Source organism: Marmota monax, unplaced genomic scaffold (assembly GCF_021218885.2).
Source record: "Marmota monax isolate L192 unplaced genomic scaffold, Marmota_monax_Labrador192_F-V1.1 WCK01_AAM20220418_F8-fsc00056, whole genome shotgun sequence".
Taxonomy (NCBI): Eukaryota; Metazoa; Chordata; class Mammalia; order Rodentia; family Sciuridae; genus Marmota; species Marmota monax.
In genome coordinates, this window is record NW_026695212.1 from 9005664 (window position 1) to 9018534 (window position 12871).

The following is a 12871-nucleotide window of genomic DNA, read 5'->3' on the forward strand; positions in this document are numbered from 1 at the left end:
AACAAATTTTCCCCCTTTATGTGTAATTTAATGTGTGTGGGGGGGTATGCAACTAAATTTCATTTCAAACAGAAATATGTTGTGCCAGCTGCAGACTGAGGCTTGGCCTTGATTTGCAAATTTTCACAAATTCAGAGGATGTTCTGCCAGCAGCCAGTATAATAGTTGGGATATGGCCAAAGAGCAGCTTTCATTGAATATATTCTATTCCAGCTTCCGAATGCACAAATCCAAGGAACTTTTTCCTTGAGAAGACACTGATATATTTACTTGGAATAGCATTATATACACATAAATCAAGAGCTCTGGCAAGAAAATCAGTACTTGCAGGTTTTAGTTCTGAGTCATGGATTTGTTATATGACTTTGGGATAGTTACTTATGCTGCTGCATACTTCTCATTTTAAAAACAAGTGTATTGCCCATGAGCAGGTATCACTGGGAGCCTAGGAGCTACCACAGGATATGGCTAATGCTTATGGCTACCATTTTAAAATAATAAACATTTTAATTGAAATATATATACAGAAAGGTGCCCAAGTCATATGCTTATGTCTCTGAGTTTTTGCAAGGTAAAAATACCCAGGATATCTCCATTTATATTAAGAAACTGAATGTCACCAGCACCTACCCAGGCCCTCTCAATCACTAAGCCATTCATCTCCCCAGAGGAAAGTGGAGTCCTGCATTCTATCACCAGAAATTAGTCTTCATGTGTTTATTAACCTTGTGTAAAATGGAATGATCCATTTCTCTTTTGTTTCTAACTCGTTTCATTCACTGATATGTCTATAAAATTCATTCATGTTGGTACATATAGAAAAAAATCCTATCATATATGTAGATACTTTGATTTATCTATTTAAAAACAAGAGTGCACTGGATGAAGTAATTCTGTATTCTCTTTTTGGTCTGAAGTTTATACCGGAATGATTGTTTAGAGAAACATGTTCTGATGTACAAGTTACATGCTTATCTTGTAGAAGTTTATAGGATAGCATTTAATACTAGCCCACATTCATGAGAAAGTAGGATATAGCAGCTTTTTAACATGGAGCTATTTGGGCAATAATACACACCAAAAGAAAAATTATGCATTTTGTCATTCTATGGACTTTTAAATTCATTAAACACATACTGAGCATCAGATACTATATTAGTTGCTTTTGGTTCTCACAACAACTCTAGAGTGTTATATTCCATTTTTTAAAAGTGAGGAAATAGTTTCAGAAAGCTAAAGCTAGTTGCCTATTTTTATACGACTTCTGAGTGGCAGAATTGACTTAAAATTCATGGTTTTACTACTGTGTTATTTTAAAGATTACTAAGGCCACAGACTGTGAAATTTATAAACAAAAATTATATCTTACCATCTGGAAGTTGGGAATTCGAAGATCAAGGTACTTGCAGATTCACTGTCTTGTGAAGACTTACATTCTTTGTCCAAGATGGCACCTTGTTGTTGCTGCATCTTCACGTGGCAGAAGGACCAAATTCTTTGTCTTCACATAGTGGAAGAGTGAAAAGGGCCAATCAAGCTTTCCCAAGACCTTTTCTAAAGGCACTGATCACATTCACGTGGGTTTTCCTAATCACTTGCTAAAGGTTCCACTTCTCAGTACTTTTGTATTGGAGGTTAGATTTCAATATGAATTTTGGAAGGATACAACACAAGAACTTTCAAATCCTAGCAACAGGTGGGAGAACTGTAAGTTCATGAAGGAGGGACACCAACACCCTACAGGGAAAGAAAATGAATTGTAGGTTGGAATGGGCAGAGAGTACTCAAGGCCGAACAGCAGCATGCGTATAGATATGGAATATTTGCAGGACCTTGTTATAGTAAGATGTTCAATGTACACCTACAGGGTGGAGTGGCAGCAGGGAGGTGGAGTGTGGTAGGAATGTGGCCGAAGAAACAGGATGAATAAAAGGACAGAGGACTGTGTTTTCCTCCTAATAAGCTGGGACTTTCCCATGTAGGAATTTGTAGCTATCAAAGGGCTTTCATGGAAGAGTCATGATTACAGGCAGGTTGAGATGTTCTTCAGACAAAGATTACCAATAACATATCTCTAATTGTTTAAGTTGGGTTTATTCCTTGTGTTGATGTGGACAGAGCTGTGGATAGCAGCGGGTATCCTGGTAAATGTGTTAGAAAGAACTTACTTGATTTGGGTTGTGGATGGGTGATTTGAGGGAGGGTCCAAAGAAGTAGGGGTTAGTTCTGGATTAGGGTTTATCAGGAAACAGGGTAATTCTATGATTTGATACTCAAATGCATCTTCTCGAGAAGAAAGACAGACAGGAACATGGCTAAACCTGTAACTTAAGAAGCAGCAGTCACTCTTATTAGCTAGGAGGGAGGGATGTTTGATACGTTTGTCATTTACACGTCATCTCATTTGTGTGCTTGGACAAGATTATGAAGTGGTCTTTGTGTTGGCCTCACTTAGTCAGTCATAGTGACCTTGGCTTGTGCTTATGTGCACTGAGATTGTTTCTCCCAATAAGAGCCCAACTGTGAGCGTCTGGCTAACTCCCTGATGTCAGGAGCTGCTTTTTCTCTTTGACAGTGGCTAGGAGTACAGTGTATGAATTCAGATGGATCCTTTTCATATCCTGGCTCTATTATATCTTACCTAAGTGACATTTGAAAATCATTTACTATAGTATTGTGCTGTAATTTCCATATCTGAAAATGGGACCATTTTCAAGGGTTTTGAGGAGTGTATGAGATAATGTATGCAAAGTACTTAGAATAGTGCATGGCATGCATGTGGTTAAGGGCCAATCAATAAATATGATGATGATGATGATGATATGATTATTAGAATGAAGAGGGTAGGTTTGAGGAAAAATAGAACAGGAAAATCATTGGGAAGATGATTCTGGAAAGCAGATGAGACTCCTGGTCTCCTGACAAGGGCTCTGGAAGTATGTATGGAGAGAGGACATATCAGGAAGAGATAAGGGAGGAAAAGGAGGCAGGACAGTCTTCCCTGTGGCTCTTGGTTTGATGAATGGGTAGGAAGAGGGGTCACCGTAGAGAAGTAGAAAAGCACATGGAGAGGCAGACAGTATGGCCAGATGGAAATGTTCAGCAGACTGCTGACCACATAAGACTGAAGCTCAGGGGAGAGTTCAAGTGCTGTGGCCTTTGTCACTTTCTGATCTCCCATAGAGAGGCCAGTTGTCTAGGTGAGAATAACAGTGCCACTGACCTTGTCTTCGGATCCTCATTTGGCTTCACTCTTTAGGACTGGGAAAGAGGCTTCTATTATTTCATATGTAGTGTTAATCCTAGGTCCACCCCAGTAGACTATTAAAACTTAATGGATTTGTCTTTAATCAACAACATGAAATATCTTCATGCCAAGATTTTGTCAAGAGATTTTTAACCTTGAACTTTTTTCTGGGCATTATTTAATCAAAACCTAGGTGGAAAAAAACAGGATGCATGCATGCCTAAAAGTTGTGTTGTTTATAGATACTTTTATCTATTGATCAATCTGTCAACTGTTATTGTCTATCTGTATTGATCTGACCATCAGATTTGCTGAGTAACCAGACGGCATTATGATCGCTCTTAGTAGGATCACTTTCACTGAACTGTGATTTGACTTTATTACATCAGCCTTCACTGAGACATATAAGAACCATGGTTTATTTTTTTTATTCACTGTTTTGGCATTGTGGATATATTGTACAAAGTTTACTTTATGAAGACTCTTGGGTGGGAAAATTTTTGTAGCTATCAATAATGTATTTTTTTTCCCTGGACATGATGAATAGAATAGCTGATGATGTTTCCCTCTTTGCACTGATGCTGGGAAATCTAGAATAAAATATGTGGTCCTGACTGAAGCATCTGATAATTAAGGCATGCAATTATGGTACCAACAATACTTCTGGCTTTATTTTATCTGCTCTGCTTTTATTTCCCCCATACACATAATTTCCTCAATTATTGTATTCTTGTAATGCTAAATTGCTTCAGTTTTTGTTTGAAATGAGGAGTGTATGTATATGCACATCTGCACGGTTGTACACCCTCACACAGTCTGTGTTAGTCAGTGGTGCATTGCTGGAAAAGACCAACTAAGGGGCGGGAAGATTTATTTTGGCTTATGGTTTTAGTGGTTGCAATGCATGGTCTGCTGGCTCCATTGTTTCTGGGGCTGTGGTGAGGCAGTACATCATGGTGGAAGAGGGTGGCAGAACGAAGCTGCTTACCTCAAGGGGGCTGGGAAGCATTGCACCCTGGCCCCACACGGCTGAGAGAGACATGGAGAGATAGGTAGAGGGAGAAAGAGGAAGGGGTGGGACAAACCATAAGGGCACACCCCTATCTTCTAATAGTCCAAACAAATTAGATTTTTGGAACCCATTGGATCCAATCACTTACAAAACCCCTTTCTTCTGAATATTGCTGAACCGGGGACCAAGCCTTCAACACATGAGCCTTTGGGGAACATTTCAGATTTCAACCCAAACAGAAGCATATGCATTTATCCCCTTTACTTTTAAATTTTTAATTACTTTTAACTGACACATAAAAACAAAAATTAGATGTATGAATGGGCTGCCATGTGATGTTTTAATATGTGTATATATTTTGTAATGTTTAAATCGGGTGAATTTTTTTTTTAATATTAACTTTGGAATGGGGTGGATAAAAGTACTCTTATTAGTTGAAGTTGGCTCTCCTATATGGAATATAAAAGTAATACCTTAATTCCTGACATTCTAGAATTCTACCTTGATGATAGGATATATTAAAAATGTAATATATGACAAAACGTGCTAGCTCTGTTCATATGCACAGTGGATTAGGTAAAGCTCTATATTTGAAATTTAGAAGATTTGGGAATTCACCCTTCTTGATCTGCTACTAGCTAGATGACCTTGAGCAAGCCATTTAATCTTTATGAGCTTTGGATTTCTTGGTAGCTTGAGATTGAAAATACTTGCTTTACCCATCTTACCTTTATTACAGGGATTAACTTAGATAATGCGTGAGCTTCTGTAAACTGTGAAGAGCTATATAGGTAAGATTGTTATCCAAGCTTTGATTTTATGTGGAAAATATTTTAACTTTTAAAAATCTTATTTTATTTATGTTTATTTTCACACATTGACACAAAATCACTATTTGATTCTTTTTATTAATTAATATTTTAGTTGTACCAATTTATGGGATGTAGAGTGATAATTTGATACTTGTATACAGTTTCTCATCATCAAATCAGGGTAGTTGATATTTTCCTCTCTTTACCAAAACAGTTAGATGGTGTTAATGAGGTCTGGTGTTGTACAGCACAGTGCGGGTACTATGGCTCACAATAACCTATTGTATATTTTATGAAGAACTCGAAGAGAGGAGCTTGAAGGATCCAAACGTACACTAATGATAAGGATATGAAAATGTTAATTATCCTGATTGGATCTGAGAATATTGTACACATGTATTGCAATATCACACTGAACCCATAAGTATCTCAATTTTTATATGTTCATTAAAAACTTAAAGAACTTTAACTGATTCACAAGGGCATCTTGTGATTTTAGAACTGGAATCACCAACTCAGGTGCCAATATGAATGAGCAGGATGTGAGAAAAAGAAACATTTTTTCGGTCTCTTTTTGGTAGAGGTATTAGTAAGAGAAGTGCTTTCCTTATGTCTTCAATTTACCATAGGACAATGGAAAGTGATGCTTGACCACAGTATGGGGGGCAATAGAAAGTGTCAGAAATGGAGGCTAATGAGAGGGCACGTGCCCTGTTCAAGAGGTGACTACTTTCCAATGCCAGGGAAGAATGGGATGGTGTTCACAGATGATTTTTCTTAAAAACAAAATCCAGAAAATTAGAGTTTTTGTAAATTATCCCGATTTCTATCTTTTGGCCATTAATTTCAAATTAAAAAATACATCTAGTAGGATAACATTGTTCAGGTTAAACAGAATGCAGAATTTCACCTTGGGCTACACGTTCATCATCATTATGTTTCCAAAACTCACCTTGGGTTTGAGGCTACATAGATCCAAGGGAGAATACGTTTGTAAGTTCATTTCAGAAAGCAAATGTGCTTCTATTTTGCCAAGTGTTACAAAGCCTTTTCTTTAGTGAATATTCATGAAAACCTATACTTTGAGTTTTAAATATATTCGGTTTTGTTTTTAAAAGAAACTCTTCACTATAAATGCATTGTAAAGTATATTAAAATGCGAGGCTTACGGGGTTGTGAGGTACAAAGTAGCAATGTTTATAAATAATCATTTATAAATAATGTACAGTTTTGCTTAGTGTTGATGCTCTCTGCCTAGTTGAGGATAACAGAGTGATTAAAAACAAAACAAAACAGAAAATAACTACAAAACCCTTGATAGTCCTGGAGGCTGTGTTCCACTAACATCAAAGGAGCTGTTGACTACTTATTTTATTATTGTAGTTCTTATGGAGAGATCACAAAATAGGAAGAAAGCAGGATAAAATTTAGTCACCCAGACTATATATAAATATGGCCAACTCCCTTATTTACAGATTTCTTATTTGAAAATCCTTCTACTTGCCAAAACTTATTTATTTATTTATACTGGAGCACTCAACCACTGAGCCACATCCCCATGCCTATTTTATATTTTACTTAGAGATAGGGTCTCACTGAGTTGCTTAGCACCTTGCAGTTGCTGAGGCTGGCTTTGAACTCTTGATCTTCTTGTCTCAGCCTCCTGAGCTGAGGCATGTGCCACAACACCTGGCCCAAATTTATTGGTAACTCCCAAATAGTACTTGTGCCATTTTCATGGTCATTCATGGACATGTGGATAATAGTGAAAGTTTGAGTCTCCTGATGTCAATGTTCTCAGCTGAGGTTGAACAAGAGGATGCTGTCCATGGTTTCAGCTTTCATACTACAAACATGTGTCCTTTTTGTGATCTACTTTGTGCCAATTTTTTCTAGTATTTTGGTGTGTGTTTGGGCTTTCTGCTGGTGATTTCATATTTAAAATCCCCCCCAAGCTGGTGCTGAATGCTGGCTAGTGTTCCTAAGTGCAAGAAAGCTACCATGTGCTTTACAGAGAAAATATGTGTGTGGATAAACTTTATTCAAGCTGAGTTATTGTGTTGTTGACCATGAGTACAATGTTAATGAATGAAAGATATGTCTTAAACAAGCTGTCTTTAGCAGAGGCAGACATAAAACAAGGTTACGTATTGAGTTGACAAAAAAATATTGTGTCTAGATCTCCATAGGAACTTATTCTATATTTTTCCTAGGGGCAATTGGTCAGTATATGCTAATTTATTGTTTGCAGCTATTTTATAGAATGTAACTACTGTGACTAATCATAATTTTGGGATAATTGACTATTATTTTCAGTATGCACACAGATTTGCAGATTCTACTTTAGTACTAAAAGAAACACCTGGCAAATTCAGTGATAGGTATATAATAAATGAGTTTTTGGGACTTGAGTTATTCACATTTGTGTATCAATCAACAATGGATATAGGGGGTTCAAGAGCACTGGCTGGGACCTTAACCCACCTAGATTCTTGTCCTAGTCCTAGACTTATTACTTATTAGGTCCACCTGGATTCTTATCCTAGACTTATTCCTTACTATCTGTATGATACTGAATAAGCCACTTTTACCATTTTCCAACATATATGAAAGTATTAATTTAGTATTTAATGTTATTCTCTGATCTTGGGAGAAAGGAAAAGAGGAAGGTTACAAAAATATGTCTATCTAAAGCATAGTGCTTATGATTAAGAAGGTTAAAACTAATTTGAGAGAATACACTAAAATTGAAGCAGTCAACAATCTGAATAATTAAGACATAAATTAGATCCTATTTAGCAGAGGTTTTCAACCTGGATGTGGGTGGTAGAGAGGGGCTTATTGGAATCACTTGGGTAGATCAGAATTTTCAGATTAACTACACATAACCCAGATTAACTCCATGTTTTTCAGGTTAACTTCACTCTGTGCTGTCCCTCGGAGTGTATTCTAACAGAGTAAGGTTTAGAACCCTCAGTGATGAATGTTATATGGATTCTAAGAAAAGGGAAAAGGTCTACTTGCTGTCATTCTCAAGGTTGGTCTTTCCCACATGCCTCTGAAGGGCAGCTTCTTTGCAGGCATGTCTATTCCAGGTGATCCTGACCCTACCCTCTCACTCCAGTTCCACAACTGACTGGATTACATGAGGCACTTGATGCAAAAGAAGCCAGTTCACAGGCTACAACTGACTAGTGACATGACTTGGTGCAAATAGATGTACAGGGTCATTCATATGTCTTCTTAGTACCTTTCAACTGGGAAATCATTGCAGAATGAGGCTCTTGTCGGAGTTGAAGCTGAAAGCTAGTCATTATGTACAGAGAGATCAGTTATGATAGGTCTTTTGCAAGACAAAGGTCAAGGTAGAGAGGTCAGAAAAGAGGAATCTGGCTGAGAAAGGGGGGCAGGTAGAAAGTAGATACAGAATGACTGCCTGAGTTATGTTAATGGTAGTACATTCATTGAAAACCCCAAGGCTCAGCTTTTCCACACAGTTCTGTGATTTCTAAGACCAAAATTTACTGTAATTCCTGATAGCAGATTTTCAGCATTTCCTGCACATGTTTATTCTTAAAATAACCCACCTGGTTGCTCAGCCCCTCAATTCACTTTCTCTTTCTTGAAACCAAAGAGTCTTCCAAAATTCAACAAAATTGAACAAAATGAAAATTCAATTATTAAAATAGTTTGAATTTGGTGAGTATCTACTAGATACTTGCTGTTTGTTAGCATTGATTAAAAACTGACAAGAATCTCAGGCATCTGAGGCCCCTAGCAGTTAGTCTGTTGATGCATAAATAAATTGTGCCAGATCAGGACTGGAATCTGGGTCTGCCTAATGCCATAGTACTTGATCTTTGCATGTGATCTTCATGAATGTAGGAAGACTTCATGGAAGAGGTGAGGGTACTGGTAATAGGACTTGCAGTGAAGGAGAGATGAGCCGCTCACATCAAGGTAAAGACATCATGATGGGTGTAAAATGGAATGATAATTGGAGGAGGAATCAGGTGAAAAGTCAGACATTTACTAAGTATTTTAGGACCATATTGTTAAATATTGTCAGAGGAGTCATCATACAAAGGATCAAGAGTTAGGCCCCGGAGTTCAAAACTCAGCGGATATGAGGGAACAGTACCCTGCTTGAGACATGGCTAAAGGTGGGTGGATCTGTGGGGCAATCAGAGGGGTAGAATTCTGTTTTATAAACAAAGAATTTGAGGAAAACTTGCTCTTGAGAGAGTAGAATATTTTCTTCCCTTTGATTCTTTACAAAGACCTTCATTTCTATCTCTAGATTTTTGTAACAGAAGGAGGCCTTTTACAGCATCTTTACTACTATTTTATAAAGCTCCTTACTGGGTGTCTTGAGTCTATTTTGTGTTGCTGCAACAGAATATCTGATACTAAGTAATTGTTAAGGAAAACAAGTTTATTTCTCACAGCTCCGGAGGTTGGGTTATCAAAATAGTTTGATAACTATTTCAGGTGCTGGCATCTGGTGACAGCTTCTTGTTGTGTGGTAACATGGCAGAGTTATCACATAATGAGGAAGTAAACACATACAAACTCCAGTCTTCTTCTTCTCTCTCTCTCTCTCTCTTTTTTTTTTTTTTCTTTTGTTTTTGTCTTTTGGTACTGGGATTGAACTCAGGGCACCACTGAGCCATATCCTCAGCCCTATTTTGTATTTATTTGTATTTTGTATCTAGAGACTGGGTCTCACTGAGTTGTTTAGCGCCTCCTGATGCTGAGGCTGGCTTTGAACTCGCAATTCTCCTGCCTCAGCCTTGAGAACTGCTGGGATTATAGGTGTGCGCCACTGTGCCTGACTTCTTTTCTCTTCTTACAAAGCCACTAATGCCATATAGGGTGGTCCTACCCTCATGGTCTCCTCTGACCCATTTAATGACCTCCCAAAAGTCCCTCCTCCAAAACCATCAACATATTAATTTGGGGATTAAGTTTCAACACATGAATTTTGGGAGGTCACATTCAAACCTTAGCAATGGATAGCTATACCTAAGTGGTGTTCTGTCACCTTTCTGTTACAAGCATCATTCTAGACCTTGAGCATGGCTTGACTTTTCAGGAAATTGTTGGTACGGACGCCACATGGAATGTAAGTTGTGCATTTGAAATGTTGATCATCAATTGGGAACTTTTGGGCTAAAATATTCCTCTCATGGAGAGCACAAAAAAGGAGCAAATTGTTTGAAACAAAATGAAAAAGATTTTAAAAAGAAAAACAAAATAAGACTCAGTGGAAATCTTTTGGCATTAAACATTGCCTATAGTCATTTGCTCCATTTTTTTTAACCTCAGAAAACCCTTATTTTGTTATGTAGATATAACATTGTTATTTTAGAAAGGGCTTAATTCTAAATTAAATCCTATTTTCTTCGGTTTAAGCCTGTACCCTCCAGTTTTACTATCACATAGTCACCATTCTTCTCTTAACAATTCTTCATGTATTTTAAAGCACTACCCACTAAGAAGATTTAGGTTTCATCGTCAGAGATTTATGTATTTTTACATGTTTATTCAAATCCCAGAAAGGAAAAACCTAGGGATAGAAAGTCAGCAAAACAAATGAACAATTCTACTTACCAAACTATATTGTATAAACAGAAATGACAATAACAATTTTGTTGTTGTAGCTAGAATTTGAGGCTTTAGGAGAATGAAGCTATGCAAATATGGCAAATAAGAACAATAAAACAGGAGATTTTTGTTTTCTGGAAAAAAATGAATAATAAAAAAGATAGTACTTGTTATGGTTTGGATGTGAGGTGTCCCCCAAAAGCTCACCTTTGAGACAATGCAAGAAGGTTCAGAGGAGAAATGATTGGGTTGTGAGAGTCTTCACCTAATCAGTGATTAATCCCCAGTTAGGGATTAACTGAGTGGTAACTGAAGTGATAAGGTGTGGCTGCAGGAGGTGGGAATTGGGGTGTGGCTTTGGGGTATAGTATATGTTTCATATTTGCCAAGTAGAGACTGAGTCTGTTTCCTGATCACCATGTGAGCTGCTTCCCTCTGCCACACTCTCCCGCCATGTTCTGCCTCACCCTAAACCCTGAGGAATGGAGCCTGCCTTCTATGAACTAAGACCTCTGAAACTGTGAGCCCTCAGATAAACGTTTCCTCCTTTAAAATTATATTCTGGTCAGATCTTTTAGTCATAGCAGTGAAAAAGCTGCCTAAAACTGTACTATCCTATTATCAGAAATATTTTGTGTATATTTTACCAGAAGTATTTTCAATGTATTTATCATTTCTGTAGATCTCTGTTACTTTCAGCCTTTTGGAGATTTAAAAAAAATAAATTTTGCTTTTAATTGACATTCTTGGGCACAGTGATATTGTATACATGTATACACTGTATAATAATCAAATCGGGGTATTTCATATATCCATCACTTCATACATTTGTCATTTCTTTGTGGCGAGAACATTCAAATCCTCTCTTCTAGCTTTTTTGAAATATGCAGTACAGTTTTGTTAACTGGGTCACTGCTGTGTGGCAGGACTCCAGAACTGCCCACTGACACCTCTCTCGTATCTTCATCTTCTCTTCCCCTACCTGGTTCTGGTAACCATTAATCTACTCTTTACTTCTGTAAGATCAACCTCTCTAGACCTCATAGATCAGATAGCTCATAGGAAGTTTGCCTTTCTGTACCTGGTTTATTTTAACACGATGTCCTGTTGGTTCTTCCCTGTTGCTGCCAATGACACAATTGCACATTTTTAAAAACATTCTTTCATGGCTCAATAGTTTATCATTCATGGAGGGACACTTTAGTCAATGATAATTAAGCCGAGACTCTGTGTTAAGCACCCATGCGAGGGCAAGTTTAACTACTTTAAAATGTGGAACTATTTAGTGAAACTGACAATACAGCCAAGCTGGTTCTCTTTGTAGTAATAGATTTGGGACTTTTGCTTAAATTAATAACTGTATAATTACTTGTTTTTAAATTTGCTTCTATACAAAATTTGATTCTTGGTTTAGGGAACTATAAACTGAGCATTTGATTGGTATATTCAACCAAATAACTTGCCAATTTTTTGGAGGAGAAAAATATTTTTCTTGTAGACCACTCCAAGCAATTATCAGTCCAGTTCTCCAAGTAGCTGACCTCATTACCATTAGAATACCTGTAACAAGTGGAGGACCTGTGCTTTCTTCTTAACCACCAACTATTCCATGTTCATAAGGAAAAGAGTCTTATTAGGTTTAAAGGATACCTATGAGATTCAAAAACAAAAAGTATTGGCTTGTAGTCAAAAGAGACTAATCCTATGTCCCCTTCGGACATTTAGAAGGCCATATGATTTTGTTTAAGTTTCTTTATTTTACCAGGCTGAATCTATCAAATAAAACTGTTTGGATTAAATAAAATTTTGAAGCTTAAGAGAATTCACACAAAGTTTATTTTTTTTTCAACAGAAAAAAAATATGTGTGTATATGTGTAACTAATATAGACTTGGAAACTTTCAGTTTCCCAAGTAATCACAGTTTCCCCAGCAAACCACCATCATTATTGCCTCCATCTATCCAAGAAACTATATGTTAAAACACACACACACACACACACACACAAAAAGAAGTACATTCTCAGAATAACCAGTGATCCTTCACGATGAACAAATCAAACTCTGTCAAAATCTACCACATTGCCTTTACTTTTCTCATTTTAATTTAAATTGTAAACATTTTTGTAAGGAGTAGTAGCAACTTTGGGACCCAGATTTGGGAACTTCTGGGCTAAGTGATTATATAGCTATCA

At 37.1% G+C, this 12871-nt stretch overlaps 1 protein-coding gene across 1 annotated transcript in view; it reads left to right on the plus strand.

The window, feature by feature from the left end:
* Positions 1-12871, plus strand: part of Trhde (thyrotropin releasing hormone degrading enzyme) — a 384413-nt gene that overhangs the window by 39657 nt on the left and 331885 nt on the right. The window lies entirely within an intron of this gene.